The sequence below is a fragment of the Triticum dicoccoides genome, chromosome 4A (genome assembly GCF_002162155.2).
Source record: "Triticum dicoccoides isolate Atlit2015 ecotype Zavitan chromosome 4A, WEW_v2.0, whole genome shotgun sequence".
Taxonomy (NCBI): domain Eukaryota; kingdom Viridiplantae; phylum Streptophyta; class Magnoliopsida; order Poales; family Poaceae; genus Triticum; species Triticum dicoccoides.
Genome location: NC_041386.1, coordinates 634,407,327 through 634,417,004, shown reverse-complemented (window position 1 = coordinate 634,417,004; position 9,678 = coordinate 634,407,327).

Genomic DNA, 9,678 nt, shown 5'->3' with positions numbered 1-9,678 from the left:
CCCCGACCACGACCTTGATGCCGCCTGCCCCTCCCTCGTCGCAGGCACCCGAGGTGAGCACGCCTGCTCCTCCCTCTCCCCTACCTCTGCCTAGGGTTTCTACCTCCATCAAATTAGTTAGGGTGGAAACGAATCGGATGCGGATGCGGCTCAAATGAGTTAGGGTTCATGTAAGGGTGGAAACGAATCAAATTTCAAAGATGAATCATAAAACGAGTAAAATTTGACCACTTATTTCACTTTATAGTTGGATAATTGGAATATCCGCTACCACTTTCCACCCCTATAGGTTCATCAAATTATATGGTAATTAGGGTAGTAGTTCTTAGGTACTAATTAGTTAGCAAGAACTAGGTACTAATTAGGTACTAGAATATCTTTATTTATAGTAAGTTTATTTTTAGTAAGAACTAGTTGAATTAATAGAACTAGTTAGTAAGAACTTGTTGCTATTTTTTTAGTTAAAGTAATTTTCCCGCATCGACGTGGACGATGCCTATCCCGCATCCTCGTCGTTGAGTCGGCGGAGGACGACACCTGCTTGACCAGATGGGCCATGTCCGGGACTGGGCTCTGCCGGGGTGGTACTGGGAGGCGCTACCTACCGGGGGGCGCAGGTTGGTGAGGAGCCAGCCTGTCGTTGTCCCGAACATTCTTTGGTGACGGTCGCGTGGGCCAGTGACGGTCCAGAGGCTCGAGGACTCCGCGGAGGTGGTGCGTCACCATGTCAGTGAGGAGGACGCGCACGTCCATCGCTACTTGTTTGCGTTGGAGCACATGTTCTCTAATACCTAGCAGGTTCTCCAGGGATCTCACTGGAGCTATGATCCCGTGATGGTTCCTTCTCTGTGGGTGTCCACCGCCCGCGCCGATACCCATCGTGTGCTAGGGTTTTAGTTGTACTAGTGATGTTATATGTATGACACTATTCGGGATGTATTAGTGATAATATTCGACGATGTACGGACGCATGAGATGATTTACTTTTGCTTATTGAATGCATGCTAATTTGAGTCTTATAAGATATTTTGAAATGTATATCTTGTGTTGCTCAATATCCAAGTGGCCGGTCATGTTTGCAGGTTACACCTCCGAGTGGCCTATGTTTTGCCGGAGTGTTGATTCATTTCCGTTCCGGCAAATTTCAGGCGCTCGATATATCCTATTTTAGCAAAGGTCATGCCGGATTTTTCCGTGAATTTTGGCATGACTTTTGCTAGAATATGTAGGAAATATCGAGTGCCCCGGATTTGTGTGTTGAGTATCCTTGTAGTTGTCTTCTATCGATTTTCAATTAATGTTTTAACTATGAACATAGGAAATGTCTGACGACAAAAAGGATTTCGGTATTTGCAAAAACTGCGAAGACGAGCGCGGCCTATGTGACGGAATCTTCCTAGATGATGATAGGCGCTTCAGCATCAAGCTGGACGAGAACTTCGAAGTGGATACAGTAAGTCACAACGACAAGTCATTTTTCGTAATTAAGCATGACATCTGCTTCAACTTATATTTTTTTACTATTCTACTAGCATATCCCCTGCCATGCAAGAGTTTTTGTATTGGATAAGATAGGTTTCAGTCATACTATGGAGGTAAAGAAAGTTTATTTGAAGACCGAGCATGGTTATATTTTCCATGCAAAATTATACGATTCATATGACTACACCTATTTTGGATGCAAAACATGGCGAGCGCTATGCAAGACTTATGCATTTTAGCCTGATATGGTTATCACCTTTGATATTCGTCCGGAAGATGATATTGAAGGTAATACCGACATCTGGGTCGATGTGCAGACGCCTCCAGTTACACCAAAATGTAAGTTTCTCAACCATATTTATGTCTTTGATATTGTTTATTCAAAAATAGTTGACAACTAATTTGTATTGTCAGCTTATTTCGGTGCAAGCAAACATGTCCAGCGCTTGGTAGACAGGACCTACTACTGTCCCGGGGCTGAACTAAACTGCGAGGAGCTAAGTCATTATGTTTCATGGCTTGAGGATCTTGATACCGTCAAGACAAATTTTCTTCCTGGACTTAGAAATCTTAGTACTGAAAACGTGCGACCAATAGTGTTTGTCATGAACTACGGTCACATCTATTTAGGAAGGATGGTAAGATTTTTACTATTTGTCCTCAGTGCATCTTTTCCATACATTATTTGTGAAGCTAAACTTCATTGCTAAGTATGTGACCATACGATGTTCTTCAACAGGGACTCCCGATGAATGTTGTGCCTTATGGGATCGAGACTAAAGGTACCATGAGTATTATTAGCTTACGGCCAAGATATCCTACATGTTACTTTAGTGCATTCAAGATCAGCGATGAATGCTTAATAGTGCAGGACTGGACCAGATATGTGATGGGGGAGCGCAGACAAGTACTAGGGGGCAGCAAACAGATGTGCTACCCAAAATTAGGAGACAGGTTCATCTGCATGCTCCAACTTGATCAAGGAGGAGAGCTACACATGTTTTATGTTGTTTTACCTAAGAGAGAGCAGTAGGAGTGATTAGCGAGAAATGAGTTTGAGGATGATGATGTGCTACACTATTACTATGATGATAAAATAGCTAGTGTTGGTGGTAATGACTGATGATTATTATTAGCTAGTGTTAGTGGTGATTAAATAAATATTGTTGGTGCTAATGATTATGATGATGATTAAATAGCTTGTGCTGGCGGATTAGATTCAAGTGGAGGCAACATGTGGTGCACATCGAAAGTACTACTAGTCCAAACTAGATCAAGTTTGGATTAGTAGTATACTTTTGACATGCACCACATATTGCCTCCACTTGAACCTAATCCACCTTCATTTGACACACTGTTATGGACATAATGATGTAAACCTCATAACTGGTATTGTACCAATATTTGTACGATGGAGCATAAATACACTAAAAATAAAAAAAATAAAAAAACAATACTAGCAGCGATGGAAAGAAAACACGCTGCCAGTAGTTACATTAGCAGCAGCGTGGGAGTGAACAAGCGCTGCAGCTATTTGTCCTAGCAGTAGCGCATGCAGCACGCGTTACTGCTAAGCAATAGCTATAGCGCCTTATTAGTAGCGCGCCTACCCACGCTACTAGTGAGCACAAAACCAGCGCTACTGCTAGGGTTTTCCCTAGTAGTGGAAAGGTGTTTCGGAAGCCCGGGCAAGTGTTGGAGGGCCTCATGGGCCAAAGGGGAAGGGGCAAACCAGCCCACTAAGGGGTGGTGCGCCCCCCAAACCCTTTCCCACGTTACTTGTGAAGGTGGGGCACCTCCACCTGCTTGGCTTGGGGGGCAAGTCTCCCTAGGATTTTCCCTAGGAGATCCAATCTGCTTGGTCGCCGCCCCCTAGGGGAAACCCTAGGGCGCCTCCCACTCTCCCCTTGCCCCTATATATAGTGGAGGGGTGGGAGGGCAGCCTCACCTCTTCCCTGGCGTAGCCCTCCCTCCTCCTACTCCTCCTCCTCCTCCATAGTGCTTGGCAAAGCCCTGCTAGAGAACCACAAGCTCCATCGCCACCATCTCGTCGTGCTGCTGGAGTTCTCCCTCAACTTATCCTCTCCCCTTGCTGGATCAAGAAGGAGGAGACGTCCCTGGGCTGTACGTGTGTTGAACGCGGAGGCGCCGTCCGTTCGGCGCTAGATCGGATCTTCCGCGATTTGAATCGCCGCGAGTACGACTCCATCAACCGCGTTCTTGTAACGATTCCGCTTAGCGATCTTCAAGGGTATGAAGATGCACTCCCTCTCTCTCATTGCTAGCATCTCCTAGATTGATCTTGGTGACATGTAGGAAAATTTTGAATTATTGCTACGATCCCCAACATGATCATGTATATAGGCATCACATCCGTGACAAGTAGATCGAAACGATTCTGCATCTACTACTATTACTCCACTCATCGACCGCTATCCAGCATGCATCTAGAGTATTAAGTTAAAAACAGAGTAATGCCTTAAGCAAGATAACATGATGTAGAGAGATAAATTCATGCAATATGAAATAAACCCCATCTTCTTATCCTTGATGGCAATGATGCAATACGTGCCTTGCTGCCCCTTCTGTCACTGGGAAAGGACACCGCAAGATCGAACCCAAAGCTAAGCACTTCTCCCATGGCAAGAACTACCAATCTAGTTGGCCAAACCAAACGGATAATTCAAAGAGACTTGCAAAGATAACCAATCATATATAAAAGAATTCAGAGAAGATTCAAATATTATTCATAGATAGACTTGATCATAAACCCACAATTCATTGGTCTCAACAAACACACCGCAAAAAGAAGATTACATCGAATAGATCTCCACAAGAGAGGGGGAGAACTTTGTATTGAGATCCAAAAAGAGAGAAGAAGCCATCTAGCTACTAACTATGGACCCGAAGGTCTGAGGTAAACTACTCACACTTCATCGGAGAGGCTATGATGATGTAGAAGCCCTCCGTGATGACGGCCCTCTTCCGACGGAGCTCCGGAACAGGCCCCAAGATGGGATCTCGTGGATACAGAAAGTTGCGATGGTGGAATTAGGTTTTTGGCTCCTATTCTGATTGTTTGGGGGTACGTATGTATATATATAGGAGGAAGGAGTACGTCGGTGGAGCACCGAGGGGCCCATGAGGCAGGGGCACGCCCTAGGGGGCACGCGCCCCCACCCTCGTGACCTCCTCTTTGACTCCTTGGAGTAGGGTCTAAGTCTCCTAGATCACGTTCGGTGAGAAAATCACGTTCCCGAAGATTTTATTCCGTTTGGACTCTATTTGATATGCTGTTTCTCCGAAACACTGAAATAGGCAAAAAAAATAGCAATTCTGGGCTGGGCCTCCGGTTAATAGGTTAGTCCCAAAAATAATATAAAAGTGGAAAATAAAGCCCAATATAGTCCAAAACAGTAGATAATATAGCATGGAGCAATCAAAAATTGTAGATACGTTGGAGACGTATCACACTACTAGTTGGAATAGCTTCTACCCACTTAGTAACGTAATCAACAGCAACTAAAATATGTGTATATCCATTAGAGGCAGGAAAAGGTCCCATATAATCAAAGCCCCAAACATCAAATGGTTCTATAACAAGTGAATGATTCATAGGCATTTCTTGACGTCTACTAATTTTACCAATTCTTTGACATTCATCATAAGATAGGACAAACTTACGGGCATCCTTGAAGATAGTAGGCCAATAAAAACCTAATTGCAATACCTTATGTGCAGTTCTATCTCCCGCATGGTGTCCTCCATAAGTTTCGGAGTGGCACTTGCCTAGGATCTGTTCCTGTTGATGCTCAGGTACACAATGTCTAATAACACCATCTACTCCTTCTTTATAAAGATGTGGGTCATCCCAAAAGTAATGTCTCAAATCATAGAAGAACTTTTTGTTTTGTTGGTATGTGAAGCTAGGTGGTATAAATTTAGCAACTATGTAATTGGCATAATCAACATACCAAGGGGTACTACGAGAAGTACTTATGACATTTAATTGTTCATCAGGAAAGCTATCATCAATAAGTAGTGGGTCATCAAGAACATTCTCTAACCTAGATAAGTTGTCTGCAACAGGGTTCTCAGCTCCTTTTCTATCAACAATATGCAAATCAAATTCTTGTAGCAAGAGAACCCATCTAATAAGTCTAGGTTTAGCATCTTTCTTCTCCATAAGATATTTAATAGCAGCATGATCAGTGTGGATAGTTACTTTAGAATCAACAATATAAGGTCTGAACTTATCACAAGCAAATACAACTGCTAAAAGTTCTTTTTCAGTAATAGTATAATTTCTTTGAGCATTGTCTAGAGTCTTACTATCATAATGGATAACATTTAATTTCTTATCAACTCTTTGCCCTAGAACAGCACCTACAGCATAATCGCTAGCATCACACATAATTTCAAAGGGTAAATTCCAATCAGGTGGCTGAACAATAGGTGCAGAGACTAATGCTTTCTTAAGTATTTCAAATGCTTCTACACAATCATCATCAAAGACAAATGGTATATCTTTTTGTAATAAATTGGTCAGAGGCCGAGAAATTTTTGAGAAGTCCTTTACGAACCTCCTCTAAAATCCGGCGTGACCAAGGAAACTTCTTATACCTTTGATGTCCTTGGGACATGGCATCTTTTCAATAGCATCAACCTTGGCTTTATCAACTTCAATACCTCTTTCAGAAACTTTATGCCCCAAGACAATACCCTCATTAACCATAAAGTGGCACTTTTCCCAATTCAATATAAGATTAGTTTCTTCACATCTCTGCAAAACTCGATCAAGGTTGCTCAAGCAATCATCAAAAGAAGATCCATAGACGGAAAAGTCGTCCATGAAAACCTCACAAATCTTTTCACAAAAGTCAGAGAATATAGCCATCATGCATCTTTGAAAGGTAGCAGGTGCATTACATAAACCAAAAGGCATACGTCTATAAGCAAAAGTACCAAAAGGGCATGTAAAAGTAGTCTTTGATTGATCTTTAGCCAACACAGGTATTTGAGAGAAACCAGAATAACCATCTAGAAAGCAGTAATGTGTATGTTTGCTTAATCTTTCTAGCATTTGATCGATAAAATGTAAGGGGTAATGATCTTTCTTAGTAGCCTTATTTAATTTGCGGAAATCAATTACCATCCTATAACCTGTAATAATTCTTTGTGGAATCAATTCATCTTTATCATTAGGAACAACAGTAATACCTCCCTTCTTAGGGACACAATGAACAGGACTTACCCACTGACTATCAGCAACGGTATAAATTACACCTGCCTCCAGAAGATTTAGTATTTCTTTTCTTACCACTTCTTTCATTTTAGGATTCAGACGTCGTTGAGGATCACGAACTGGTTTGGCATCTGCTTCCAAATTTATTTTATGTTGACATAGAGTGGGACTAATGCCCTTAAGATCATCAAGAGTATATCCAATAGCAGCACGGTGCTTCTTCAGAGTTTTCAATAATCTTTCTTCTTCATGCTCTGAAAGGTTAGCACTAATAATAACAGGATATATCTTATTTTCATCAAGATAAGCATATTTAAGATTATCAGGCAACGGTTTAAGCTCAAACACGGGATCACCCTTAGGTGGAGGGGGATCCCCTAGGATATCAACAGGCAAATTGTGTTTCAGCATAGGTTCCTGTTTAAAGAATGCTTCATCTATTTCCCTTCTTTCATTCATAAACATATCATTCTCATGGTCTAGCAAATATTGTTATAAATGATCACTAGGAGGTAGGACAACAGAAGCCAGACCAATGATTTCATCCTTACTAGGCAATTCTTCTTCACGGTGTTGTTTACTAAATTTAGAGAAATTAAATTCATGAGTCATATCATCCAAGCCGGCAGTAACAACATCCCTTGTGCAATCTATGGTAGCATTAACAGTATTTAAGAAGGGTCTACCAAATATAATGGGACAAAAGCTATCTTGTGGGGAACCAAGAACAAGAAAATCAGCAGGATATTTAGTTTTCCCACACAAGACTTCAACATCTCTAACAATTCCCATTGGTGAAATAGTATCTCTATTAGCATGTTTAATAGTAACATCAATTTCTTCTAACTCAACAGGTGCAATGTCATGCATAATTTCTTTGTATAAGTCAATAGGTATTGCACTAGCACTAGCACCCATATCACATAAGCCATGATAACAATGATCTCCTATTTAAACATAAATAACAGGCATGCCTATCACAGGTCTAGGTTTATCTGTACCACGGGGTTTAGCAATTCTAGCAGTTTCATCACAGAAATAACATGCCCATCTATATTATCAGACAAGAGATCTTTAACAATAGCAATATTAGGTTCGACTTTAACTTGCTCAGGAGGTGTATATGTTTTAATATACTTTTACGAACCACAGTTGAAGCTTTAGCATGATCCTTTATCCTAACAGGGAAAGGTGGTTTCTCAACATAAGAAGTAGGAACAATAGGATCATTGTAAGTGATAGTATTTTCTTCAATTTTAATAGGTGCAGCTACTTTTACTTCTATGGGAGGATGATATTTAAGCCACTTCTCCTTAGGGAGATCAACATAAGTAGCAAAAGATTCACAAAAAGAAGCTACTATCTCATAATCAAGTCCATATTTAGTGCTAAACTTACGGAAAATATCGGTATCCATAAAAGATTTAACACAATCAAACTTAGGTGTCATACCTGACTCCTTACCTTTGTCGAGATCCCAATCTTCAGAGTTGCATTTAATTCTATCCAATAAATCCCATCTAAATCCAATAGTCTTCATCATAAAAGAGCCAGCACAAGAAGTATCGAGCATGGTGCCATTGTTATCAGAAAGCCGAGCATAAAATTTTTGAATAATCATTTCTCTTGAGAGCTCATGATTGGGTCATGAATATAACATTGATTTAAGCCTCCCCCAAGCTTGAGCGATGCTTTCTCCTTCGCGAGGCCAAAAATTATATATAAAATTGCGATCACGATGAACAAGATGCATAGGGTAATACTTTTGATGAAATTCCAATTTCAATCTTCTATAGTTCCATGATCTCGTATCATCACATAGCATATACCATATCAATGTGTCTCCCTTCAAAGATAAAGGGAAGACCTTCTTCTTAGCAACATCATCAGGTATACCTACAAGCTTAAATAATCCACAAACTTCATCCACATATATTAGGTGTTCATCAGGATGCTTTGTTCCATCTCCTGTAAAAGGATTAGCTAGCAGTTTTTCTATCATACCCGAAGGATAGTCATAAGGAATTTCATATTCAATAAGTTCAGTAGGTTGAGGAGCAACTCTTTGCTCTACTGGTCGGGGTAAAGATACCCCGAACAAGCCCCTCAGAGGATTACTTTCCATAGTAACAAGTGACAGTAAATTTCAGCACACTATATAAATTTTTCCTTACCAAATTCCACCTACCAAAGGCGCTTCACTCCCCGGCAACAGCGCCAGAAAAGAGTCTTGATGACCCACAAGTATAGGGGATCTATCGTAGTCCTTTCGATAAGTAAGAGTGTCGAACCCAACGAGGAGCAGAAGGAAATGATAAGCGGTTTTCAGCAAGGTATTCTCTGCAAGTACTGAAATAAGTGGTAATAGATAGTTTTGTGATGAGATAATTTGTAACGAGAAACAAGTAACAAAAGTAAATAAAGTGCAGCAAGGTGGCCCAATCCTTTTTGTAGCAAAGGACAAGCCTGGACAAACTCTTATATAAGGTAAAGCGCTCCCGAGGACACATGGGAATATCGTCAAGCTAGTTTTCATCACGTTCATATGATTCGCGTTCGGTACTTTGATAATTTGACATGTGGGTGGACCGGTGCTTGGGTGCTGTTCTTACTTGAACAAGCATCCCACTTATGATTAACCTCTATTGCAAGCATCCGCAACTACAACAAAAGTATTAAGGTAAACCTAACCATAGCATGAAACATATGGATCCAAATCAGCCCCTTACGAAGCAACACATAAACTAGGGTTTAAGCTTCTATCACTCTAGCAACCCATCATCTACTTATTACTTCCCAATGCCTTCCTCTAGGCCCAAATAATGGTGAAGTGTTATGTAGTCGACGTTCACATAACACCACTAGAGGCTAGACAACATACATCTCATCAAAATATCGAACGAATACCAAATTCACATGACTACTAATAGCAAGACTTCTCCCTTGTCCTC